We start from the raw sequence: 12,004 nt of genomic DNA on the forward strand, positions 1-12,004 counted from the left end.
GTTAGGTGTAGTTATTTTCAGCGCTAGATTATTGTATAATTTTTGTGAACTAAAGGTAGAAACAACCCTAGACCTAGAACTAGAAACATTCGGGTTTAGCCATCTTAAGAGACAAACGGCTAAACTCAAATGTTTCTAGTTCTAGGTCTAGTGTTACTTCTAATCCTACTGTTAGTTTTAGTTGTTTTCAACGCTAGATTGTTGCAAACTATTTTGTACAATGTATTGAATAAGTTGTCCTATATCTTTAACAGAGTCTGGCAAATTCGAGTTCATAAGTTGGAGCTCCTTATATAATTCATACGCCAGTTTTCTTCATCCTGGAGAATTGTACCTAGATCATTACAGTACCTGAGAAGATTTTCTTTTGATAAATTTATCCAACAATTGTTATCATAAATGAATATTACCAAAATGTGCAGATACGTCATGTTATTGAAATATTCTTTAATATGTCACTTCTGATAAAAAGAGAAAATTTCTTTCGACAATCTTTGAGAAGATTAAAGCGACTTGTTTGCGAGGCCCTATTATGCGCGAGGATACTTGTTTTACTTATTCTGTTGCCATTCTGTCCCTTGTGGTGCAGATACCCAGCTATCTTTCCATCTCTTTGAAGGTCGTTCCAACGGCTTCTTGGATGCTGGACTGCAATCTTTGGCAATCCTTAGCAACCCGTTCTAGTTAATTCGTGAAATGTACTTGTCGCAGAGTCTCCTGCGTGCGCGCATCCAGCTTACCACATCTTCCGGCGCATTTCTTTCGAATTTCCTTGCTTCTTCTCTGACCACATAGTGTGTACGTACCATACTATAAGATTCATTATTGGCCTGACACAGGCTATGTTTATCCTCAGGTTTGTCAACCACATTAAATGCCATTTTACTAAATTTATGAAAATTTAGTTGACGTAAAGGGTGATAAAGCAACTTTTGGTTTAATTCTGTTATAATCAGGGTGTAGATTATTCTTGACTGCACTCTTTGGCAATCCTTAGCAGGATTCTATTCTTTTCTATTAATGAAAATGGTCGTCAAAAAGTCTTTTGCTTGCTCGCATCCATCTTACCACATCTTCCGTCTCGCATTTCTTACAAATTTCGTTACTTCTTCACTGATCACATAGTGTGTTTCCAGTGATTGTTCTCAAAATTGCCATTTCGTTGATACGCACCAAACTATAATACTCTAATATGTGGACGACATTGTTTGCTCCATCTTCTCCGATACCCTCGATGTGGTATTGGATACCTTCAATAGTTACAATGAAAGGCTTCAATTTACTATAGAAATTGAGTTCTCTAAGCCGGTACTCTTCCTAGACTGTCTGGTCATTCGCGATGATGATAGGTCGATCTGTACTGATTGATACAGAAAAAAACAACACACGGGACACCAAAAAATCAATACGGTTATTGCCATGAGGGGTAGAATCAAGAAGATTTGTCACCTCCGTTTTGTGGAAAAAACCTTCAATTGCTCTCAAATATGTTCTGTAACATCAGACCACTAGCAAACGGACTTATACATTCCACTCCCAGAAGACTTGACACATCCCTAACTTCTACCTTTTATTCGTCAACTCACCCCTAGGTTGACCAAATTGCTGCATACTGACCATGTAAAAACAGCGAAATTTAATTATAGACCCCTAAGGTACCACTTCTCCAACCTGAATGACCCCACCCCCATAGATCTTAAATCAAATGTCATCCATAGAATCCCCTGTGGTGTCCAGCAGCACGAAGCTGACTGTAAAAATCTTCGGGTAAACAAATCTGCGTTGGTTAACCACCACATTGATACAGGCCATAAATTCGATTTCAATGATACTTCCATCTTGTTTCAAAAAAATAAATTCAAAAGGCGTCTCTTTCTTGAAATGGTCTCCATAAACCAGGAGGTTATGTCTGTGAACTCAAAAACAGACATCCAAAACTTCAGTATTATATACAAACATCTATTATCAATGAGGGATTTGGTACGTTGTGGTGAAATCCTGTTTTAGGGTCCTTATTCTCTTAGATAGCGTCTCCTTAATGTTCTTTTCTTGTTCCCCCTTAACCGCGTTGATTTACAGTTTCCTTTTTAACCTTTTTTGTTTTATTAGTTGGCACTCCTGGATTGAACGGAAAACTCCCGCGGTTTTTCATCATTTCTTGGTTATGTCATACCGAGTTGCACATTTCACGTTGACTCCCAGTTTGTCTGTCCTTACGTTTTATTTTAATTGTGAATTCAGTTGGACTTCGTTCAATTCTTGCTTTTTGTGAGCTTCCATCCTGTGATGGACTGTTTACACCTAGTTGTGCTCTCTTTTTCGTAAGTTTTTTGATGTTAACCTAATTTTATTGTTTCAATAGATTTTTAATTGTAGACTTGTGATGTTTTCTGATGAAGGATACAAAATAAATTCGAATGCGTAACGTTAATAAAGAAAAAGCGTCTTATTAAGGGCCTTGTCGATCATTCTCAGTACTAATTTTTCAAAAGCTAACGGCATATACTACCACACTACCGCACCAAACTATAGGATTCCGCTGTATTTGTCCGCGCTTTTGCAGCACATGTTATTATTGGCCTGACACAGGCTAAGTTTATCCTCTTCTGTCTTTTCTTTCATTATGTTCTGTGTCTAATAAATGTTACGTCGTCCGCGTGACATGATTTTTAGTTCATCTTTCATCATCCCTATATTGTATCCGTGTTTTACGGATTACACGTCCATTAAGGTGTTGAAAAGCAATGGACTAATATTTCTGGACAACATGTTTTTTTAATGGAGAGCAGTCAAATAATTTCGCATCATTTGTTAAATTAAATGATTCTCATTTATTGTAATTAATTACCTCAAACCATCAATATTTTTTATGTTATAGACATCTTTACTGATACTCGAATTTATATAAGTTTCAAAACTTTATTTTAATAATATTTGCCAATTTACGGAATACTTCTTTACGGAAGCCATAGAGACTTGTTTTACTCACTCTGTTGCCATTCTGTCTCTTGTGATGCAGACGCCCAGCTATCGTTCCATCTATTTAGAGGTCGTTCCAGCGGCCTCTTGGATGCTGTACTGCAATCTTTGACAATCCTTGGCAACCCATTCTTTTCCATTGGTGAAACGTAATACGTACCATATCTTCCGCAGCATTTCTTTCGAATTTCCTTGCTTCTTTTCTGATCACATAGTGTGTTTCCAGTGATTGTTTTTTAAATTGCTATTGCGATGATACGCATCATACTATAGCTTTCCGCTGTGTTTGCCAGCGCTTTTGCAGTATATGTCATTATTGGCCTGACGCAGGCTATGTATATCCTCAGTTTGGTGTCAGTAGATATGCAGTTGCTTTTCCGGATGATCGTTCTTAATGCTCCTCTTATTCTGACTGACTAATTGACCTGTTTTTTGCCATTGTTCTTGAATCCTCCATAAGACGATTATGTTTAGCAAGTCTGTTACATGCTCTATCATGTTCTATTATATCTACTTCTACTTTACACTTGCAGTGTTCTGTAGCTATTACCACAGTTTATACTTTGGTAACATTTATCTCCATGTCTTTTTGCGTCTGTTTCTAAAAGTCTGCAGTTATAATATGCTACCATTATAGTTCATCTTCTGTGCCTGTAATAAATGTAACGTCGTCCGCGTAGCATATAATTTTTAGTTCATCTTTCCCTATATTGTATCTGTATTTAAAGGAGTACACGTCCATTAAGGTATTGAAAAGCAATGGGCTAAGACTATCACTCTGCCGCACACTCACATTCTACCGATGAAGTGGGTGAAATTATCAAATATCTTTTCAGCAAGTTCTTTGATCTCTAAATGGGAGAATGCATGGTATCGTTGCCCTTTTGAGCACTTAAAGTGTTTTCTTGATTGGCATTTTCTTCTTAACTTTTATTCTTTTTGACACTATTTGGAAAAACTGCTTCCTGCACATCAACGGTTGCGATTTTTAGCCAACCACGTTTCTGTTATCCTGTTACTGGTAGTAAGGTTGCTTATTATAATACACTTTGTATACACAGAAAAAAAGTGTATGAGTAATGCTTTTGTTACATTTCTCTGTTAGTGTATCTTTTGATGCTTAAGATTATTGATTTTGTGTGTATCGTTTAAACTGAACAATCAAAACTGCGGTCTTAAGAGACGCCGAGGTCTAGTGTTAGTTCTAGTTTTAAGTGTTATTAGCACTGACGTCACGAACGGACCGTCGAGATGTGCACCTGTTCCCGGGATGTAGCAGTTCTCTTAGATTCTACCATCCTTAGTTTATCCGATTAAGTTGTCTCTTTTAGTGTCTTGGTATTATCATTTTTTCATTCATTACAAGCTACAATTTTATTATATTACAAATTGTTCAAATTGATATGGTGTTAATGAGGTAGTTTTAGGCAACAACAAAAAAAATCTATAGTCAAGTTATCGTCCTGTCACTATAAATAAAGAAATCTAATCGGAAAATTACATTTAAAACGACATTTCATACTAAACCACCTGTGTAAAGTATAATTTTCATCGTTGTCATTCTCGAAGCTGTCCTTAAATTAAATAAATCGGCTTCCAATTTGAAACCGCAATCTCCTGAATAATTGGTAACTGGGGACATCAAAGGCCCTTAAAATTTCCTGTTGAGTAAAACCCCCAAATGATAAGCGAAAGCCGCCCTTCTATAATATCCATCCAGGAAAGCGGAAATTCCCTCCGCGTAAAAGTTTCATCGGGTAAATTGAGGAGGTACGCTTGACGTTGACGCGCCTGTCACTATAAAATTCCAAGAACATTTATTTCTGTCCTCCGTAATCAAATTCTTTGGATTCGCATTGAAATATTAACTGAGGCGGTTACAAAAAAGGGGCTTTTTACGGAATTATACCGTTTGCGTGCACTTTAATCTTCGTCTCGTTCATTTTTTCTCCCCCCTTTCCATACATCCGTAGGATCATTAGAAATATCATTTTAAACATCTAATAATCATTGTAGTTATTAAGTATGACGTCTCTAATCTTTTCATCAAAAACGTTCGTTTTTCTCGGGTGTACACGAGACGTAGTTATTACGTTGATTTCGCGCAGATAAGCGCCGTTAATTAAAAGGTGAAATTAAAATGTCCAGTTAAACGTCAATTAAACACTTTTCGTACCGTCGTACGTCGGCAGTTCCAATTTGTTATATCATTTTAGCACCGGATATGACGAAGACTTGGTATCACAATAAGAAACTTGCGTTTATAAAGAGGAAACGGCATAATTTATACAATCACGTAATATTACGCCGATTTATCACCACTATACGAAGTGGTTAAAAGAAATCTTTAAGAAAATTATCCACCTTGTATAAAAGTCCATTAAAGAAATAAATGAAAAAGTCGAATTTAAGATATTCACGATAACGAAAAAATATTGCCGTGCGATTAGTCAAAAAGTCTGCAGATAAACTCCGGATGTAATGTTTTTGGGGACCGCCCTTTTCGAACAATAATTAGGAACGAAATTGAAAATCGGAACCGCTGTGTGCACGTTAAAACGTCATTAGGACCGCTTCGTTACCCTTCAGCAGACCCTTTTTAGTTAATTAATTTTAAATGTTTCGTTAATATTGTATAAAAATAAACAAACTTTCTTATTTCACCAAAAGATATTGTTTTGAAATTTGTTAAAATTAGTTTGGATCGTTTTTCTTCAACCCCTTATTTTGACATTTCGTATAATTCATAACGACACCGTTGTAACACCCAGTTATAACCAATCCAACCCGGAGGCTCAAACACAAGAATAAGTTCGAGAAAAAAAGAATAACTTTTCGGCGAAGATCAAACGATCAGAGGGACCCCCCTTTTCAGGTGGGCGGACGCGGGGACGTAGCGCGTGATCGGTTCGTTTTTAAACGGCCAAATACGCACCGGTAATTTGACACCCTGAAAATGGTAACGCCTTTAATCACGGCCCGGGCCCCGGTATTTATGGGGTGCGGCGGTCGTAATTTTATTTGTACCGACGTAACGCCGCTACCCCACAGCACATCTAAGGGGGCCGACCGTAAATTAGACCGGGATCTACGCCCTACGGCGAGGTCCCCCGGAAAAAAGGAACTACGGGTCCAAAGACGATTTCAACAATATAATCGGTTCTAATTAGAGGTCTACTACACTCGATTTTGACCTTAGATGATGATGATAGGTATTTAAAGACTCTATCTAAGGAAGTGTTACGAAATTGTTACTTTTATGTAATCGAAAATGTACAATTCTGTAAATGTTAATTACAGGTTCCAGAAAAACATGTTTCATTGCCTTTGTTCACATTAAAGGAAACATTTTAATGCCTTTAATATACAGAGTGATTCCAAAAACCGCTGACAGACTTCTAGGACAGGTAATACATCAAAAATTAAGATGAAAAGTCTTAATATACATGGGCTTGCAAATGCCACCTTAACGAGATATAACGGTATCAAAGTTTTTTTAAAATTAAACATTATCTACAATAAAAAACCTTTTTTTAAATATTTTCAACGCTCTGCTAATTTTGTCAAACGGGCAGTATTTTCGTGTAAAGTAAATTATCTATTAATTGGTTTCTTATCAAACTTTCATAAAAGCAATAGCTTTTGATTGGATTAACAAATTTTCTTAAAAACTATTGCTTTGATGAAAGTTTTATAAGAGACCAATTAATAGATAATTGATCACTTTACACGAAAATACTACCTGTTTGACAAAATTAGCAATGGCGTAAACAATATTTTTAAAAAAGGGCTTTTTATTGCAGATAATATTTAATTTTAAAGAAACTTTGACCCGTTATATCTCGTTAAGGAGGCATTTGCGACCCCATGTATATTAAGACTATTCATCTTAATTTTTCATGTAGTTTTTCATTATCTACTCTAGAAGTCTGTCAGCGGTTTTTTTGAATCACCCTGTATAATGAACAACTATACAAGTGTTTAGTTTAAACGATACAACAAAAAACAAATACCGAGCCAAGATCAACATGAAACTAGTCTTAAGCATCAAAAGATACACTAACAGCGAAATGTAACAAAAACATTACTCAAACACTTTTCTTCTGTCTATACTAAGTGTGTTGCAACAACCAACCCAATCACCAACAGCAGAAAGGTGGTTGTCCAAAAATCAAAACCATAGATGTGCACGAAGCAGGTTTTCCAAATAGTGTCAAAAAGAATAAAACTGAAGAAGAAACTTCCAGTCAAGAAAAGACTTTAAGGGCTCAAACGGGCAACGATACCATGCATTCTCCCATTTAGTGTTCTCATTATGTCTATGTATTTAAGATAAAATTAGATCGAAGAACTTGCTGAAAAGATATTTGATAATTTCACCCACTTCGTCGGTGGAATGTGAGTGTGCGGCAGAATGATAGTCTTAGCCCATTGCTTTTCAACACCTTAATGGACGTGTAATCCTTAAAACACAGATACAATATAGGGAAAGATGAACTAAAAATTATATGCTACGCGGACGACGTAACATTTATTACAGACACATAAGATGAACTATAATGGTTACTGCAGACTTTTAGAAACAGACGCAAAAAGACATGGAGATCAATGTTACCAAAGTATAAACTGTGGTAATAGCTACAGAACACTGCAAGTGTAAAGTAGAAGTAGATATGATAGAACATGATAAAGCAAGTGACAGACTTACTAAACATAATCGTCTTATGGACAATTTAAGAACAATGGCAAAAAACAGGTCAATTAGTCAGTCAGAATAAGAGGAGCAGTAAGAACGACCATCCGGAAAAGCAACTGCATATCTACTGACACCAAGCTGAGGATATACATAGCCTGCGTCAGGCCAATAATGACATGTACTGCAAAAGTGCTGGAAAACACAGCTGATTCCTATATTATGGTGTGTATCATTGCAATAGCAATTTTAAAAACAATCACTGGAAACACACTATGTGATCAGAGAAGAAGTAACGAAATTCGTAAAAAATGCGAGACGGAAGATGTGATAAGATGGATGCGCGCAAGCAAAAGACTCTGGGACGAGCATTTTCACGAATAGAAAAGAATAGGCTGCCAAGGATTGCCAAAAATTACAGTCCAGCATCTAAAAGGCCGCTAGGCGACCTCCAAACTGATGTAAAGATAACTGAGATGCACTGAGAGAAATAGATTGTACGGATCGTATTATAGAAAAAATATTATACATGCACCAATTCATTGTATTATATTCATTATATTTATATGCTTCAGTACAATTTCGTCTCGCTGTCTCTAACGTATTAAATATTATATTACCTTATAGTATATTTTTAGTGAATAGTACAATCGATTTCTATCAGTGTGCAAATATTATCAGAATAAAGCTTTGAAACTTATACAAATTCGAGTACAAATGAAGATAACTGTAACATTAAGAATATTGAAGAATCATGCCATTAAAAAATCATGTTCTCCAGAAATATGTGAAAAAGAAACACTGCAATAAATTAAATCGTATTTTAGACTGTAAAATTCGTTAGAACAGCTAAAATATTGTTTTCTTAGGTTGTCTCTATCTGAGCCGACGAGCGTGAGTAATCAGGGTTTTCAGATTTTACAAAATTTGTAAAGTAAGCTTGAGTTAGCCAGCTTTAGATTTATGTTATAATAACATTCAAAAAGGTATTCATTGTTTAACAACCTGACTAACTGATTTAATCCGAATTTAATACCGAATAAATTAAAGATGAACTCTTATTACTGTGAATATGTAATTAAAAAAAAAATACTAACATAATTAGTATATCAATAAAAATATATTATTTATAAATATATTTCGTTGCTTTTCTATTCAATGCAAATTATTTGATGATTATTATTATTATTGTGGTTACAATTTTTAGACATCATTGAATATTTTCGTCGTAAAGAACATTTGCAATTTCTACCTCATTTCAAGTTTCAGTTTTCCAGACCACGCTCTTGTGATATCAAAGTTTCTTTTCCACGGTTTCCAGTTCTAATTATTTGAACATATAACATTATAAAATGAGCGTGCAATGTACTAATGTCTATCAAGTCATAAAAAACGTATTTGGGGTCATTGGAGACCCCAAATACGTTATGGTATTACATGTAACATTATCATTATTGAAAGATATTATATATGTTAGTGCTAAACCTAGAAGGATATAAGGACTATTTTGGGAAAAGTCAAATTCTTTCAGAATTTTGCTCTCACTACTGTCGAACTAGTTTATGTAGTAAATCCTCAATTAACATAAACCTTATACCAGCATGTGAAATAAAGAGAATTGTTGATAGAATAAAGAATAATACAACCCCTGATTATAACAGAATTAAACCAAAAGTTGCTTTATCACCATTTACATCATCTAAATTTTCATAAATTTAGTTAAATGGCATTTAATGTGGTTGGTAATACTACCTCTTCTTAATAAATTTGCGAAATTAATAGTCAAAAGCGAATTATATAGTATGTAATAATATTAACAGCTATAATAGTCAGGTCAAGTATGCGGTAACATAAAAAGTTTCAAATATATGTGAATAATATAACAAATTGTAAGTGATATAAATGGTAATCTTGCCTTATACACTGAAGACGGTATTTATTTTATAACGGGTCTATGAACATGAACTCTGTCTTTTCTGAAGCACAACACTATGTTGTGGTTATTATTTACTCTTCGACTGGTAATAATAGTAAGGGCTCGAAACAACCATAAACTCATTTAATCTTTGATAGTAATCAGAGCGAAGTTACTTTGGGTTATATTAATTATTTAAAATGCAATAATATTAGCTGTCATTTCAAAGTATACTTACTCTCATTCATTTTATTTTTATACCTTTTGAGGTCAATCCATAAAGAACATAAAATAGGGTTCATAATTCTGCAAGACTGTATTGAACTATGATTTGTAATGGAGCTTCTATATAAAATTAAAAATAATATGATAAGAACTGCAATATCGCAATACATGATGCTAGAACAAATAAAAAAATCTTCCTTCAAACCATTGCAACGATCAGCTATAACATATAACATTAAAATAATTTAAATTCCTCTTCAAAAAGGGCAGTTAAGAAGTGGAAATAAATTAAAAAAATCCAAATTTGCTTCTATAGTAGTTTGTTCCTAATAATATTTTTTCCTTCCAATTTGTTAATGGCATCTGCGTATATTGGTTGACAACCCCGCATTATTGAGGCAGTTTTTTTTTTAATTTTTATATGTGTTAACGAAAGTACTAACGTGGTACCTAAATCGTTTTCAACTGCAATTTTCATTAAACATTTGGGTTGGAATTGTAGGTGTAATATGAGGGTCGCTTAATTGTTGGAGTTTAACCTCAATTATAAGTCTGCCACTAGCGCTTTTGAATAAGTTCCGCATTCAATGGGAAGAAGGTTAAATGCATGGTTCCTATTTGGTGCCAATCAACATTTTTATTATTTAATATTTGACGTCGTGCTTGAAGATGTTTTCTTTAAAACTAAACGTTCTTAGCACATATTTCAATAAATAATATTATTTTTATGACTTCAATTAAATATTAGTATTTTATAATGAACATGGAGAAAATCATTGCAAAATTACCAATCATGTTCATGTTCAAAACTACAGCTGATCATGCACCTATTCTTAGTGCTAATATTTGTTGACGTGGTTGGTACTACTTGAACAAGTTAACATATCAGTCACGTTGTCCCTACTTACAGTTTATATCCATCCCATGGCATATAATAAAGTGTTTACTGCCACGGCAATCAAAATATGGTATCATGACTTCCATGTAGTGCATAAATGATAATGGGACACAATATATCCCAAATTATTTCGAAATATTGCTTTAGACACCAACACATTTTGACTGCCTCTTTTATACTCCCAGAACATTTTCCTTTTTGACACCCCTATGTATCTACTAATACCTATGAGTGCTTTTCTTTCTATTTTTTTTATTCTTACGTGGTGACTCTTGATTTACATAATGATTTATTGCGTTAACTATTCCAAGCAGTATTTCAGTATCAAAGAAAATAATTCCAAATGTTTCTGTGATTATCTTTTTCATCAGCTTGACTATTAAAAATTGTGTAAACATGCTCCAAATCGTCATCCATTTATGATTTTTCCTTTTTCTCGTATCGTTTCTACCCTTGCTTTCTTTGCCTTCCAGTCTGAAAGAAGAATTTCGTCGTTTAAGGCAAAATCGTCATCACTCGTTTGGTTTGGATTCTGACCGTCAATATTTCGTAAATTTAATTTAACTTTAGCTTGATGTTGTATTCGAGACAAATTATTTCGATTTGTAAAATCCACCTCTCCAGAATCTACATCAGTTTGATTTCTGCAAACATTCTCTGGTAAAAATTGTTCAAAGAATCGATGTTTTCTAGCAGTTCTTTGTTATCTTCTAACATTGCCGAGGCCTCGTTTAACAAAGATCCTCTAGATAACAGAAAGAATAAGAGCTACCCGATTGCATAACATCCTACATAGCAAATTGTACACCGTATAGCGCCATAAATGCTATTGCACAAACTTTAAAAAATAACAATGAAAGTAATTAAGACTTAATTGGACACATAACCTCGATTTTGAAATGTTTTCATTAATCGTAGGTGCTTATGGAAACAAATTGTAAGTAAGGACAACCTGATAGAAAAACATTTCTAAATATCGAAAGATTTTTACGTGAGACAGGAAATTTTAGACAGAAGTATGTAAATAACGGGAATCTGAAGTCAGTTCGTACACCCCAACTAGAAAAAAACATTTTGGATTTTGTGGCAGATCGTAGTACTGCTAGTACTGTTGATAGCAACAGTATAGACATTTCAGAATATCCAAAGGCATGTCTTGGCATTTTCTACATGAACAGAATTGTATCCAGCTATTTGCCGAGAGTACAAGAATTTAAAATTGCTGATCATCCGTTGCAAATGCAGTGTTGCCATACTATGATGGAAAATGTACTATTGATGCTGCGTTTTTAGA

General features: G+C 34.4%; 1 protein-coding gene across 1 annotated transcript in view; it reads left to right on the forward strand.

Annotated features, from left to right (window-relative positions):
* Positions 1-12,004, forward strand: part of LOC111423726 (T-box transcription factor TBX20-like) — a 72,335-nt gene that overhangs the window by 25,004 nt on the left and 35,327 nt on the right. The gene's annotated exons all lie outside the window — the stretch shown is intronic.

Source organism: Onthophagus taurus, chromosome 6 (assembly GCF_036711975.1).
Source record: "Onthophagus taurus isolate NC chromosome 6, IU_Otau_3.0, whole genome shotgun sequence".
Classification (NCBI taxonomy): Eukaryota; Metazoa; Arthropoda; class Insecta; order Coleoptera; family Scarabaeidae; genus Onthophagus; species Onthophagus taurus.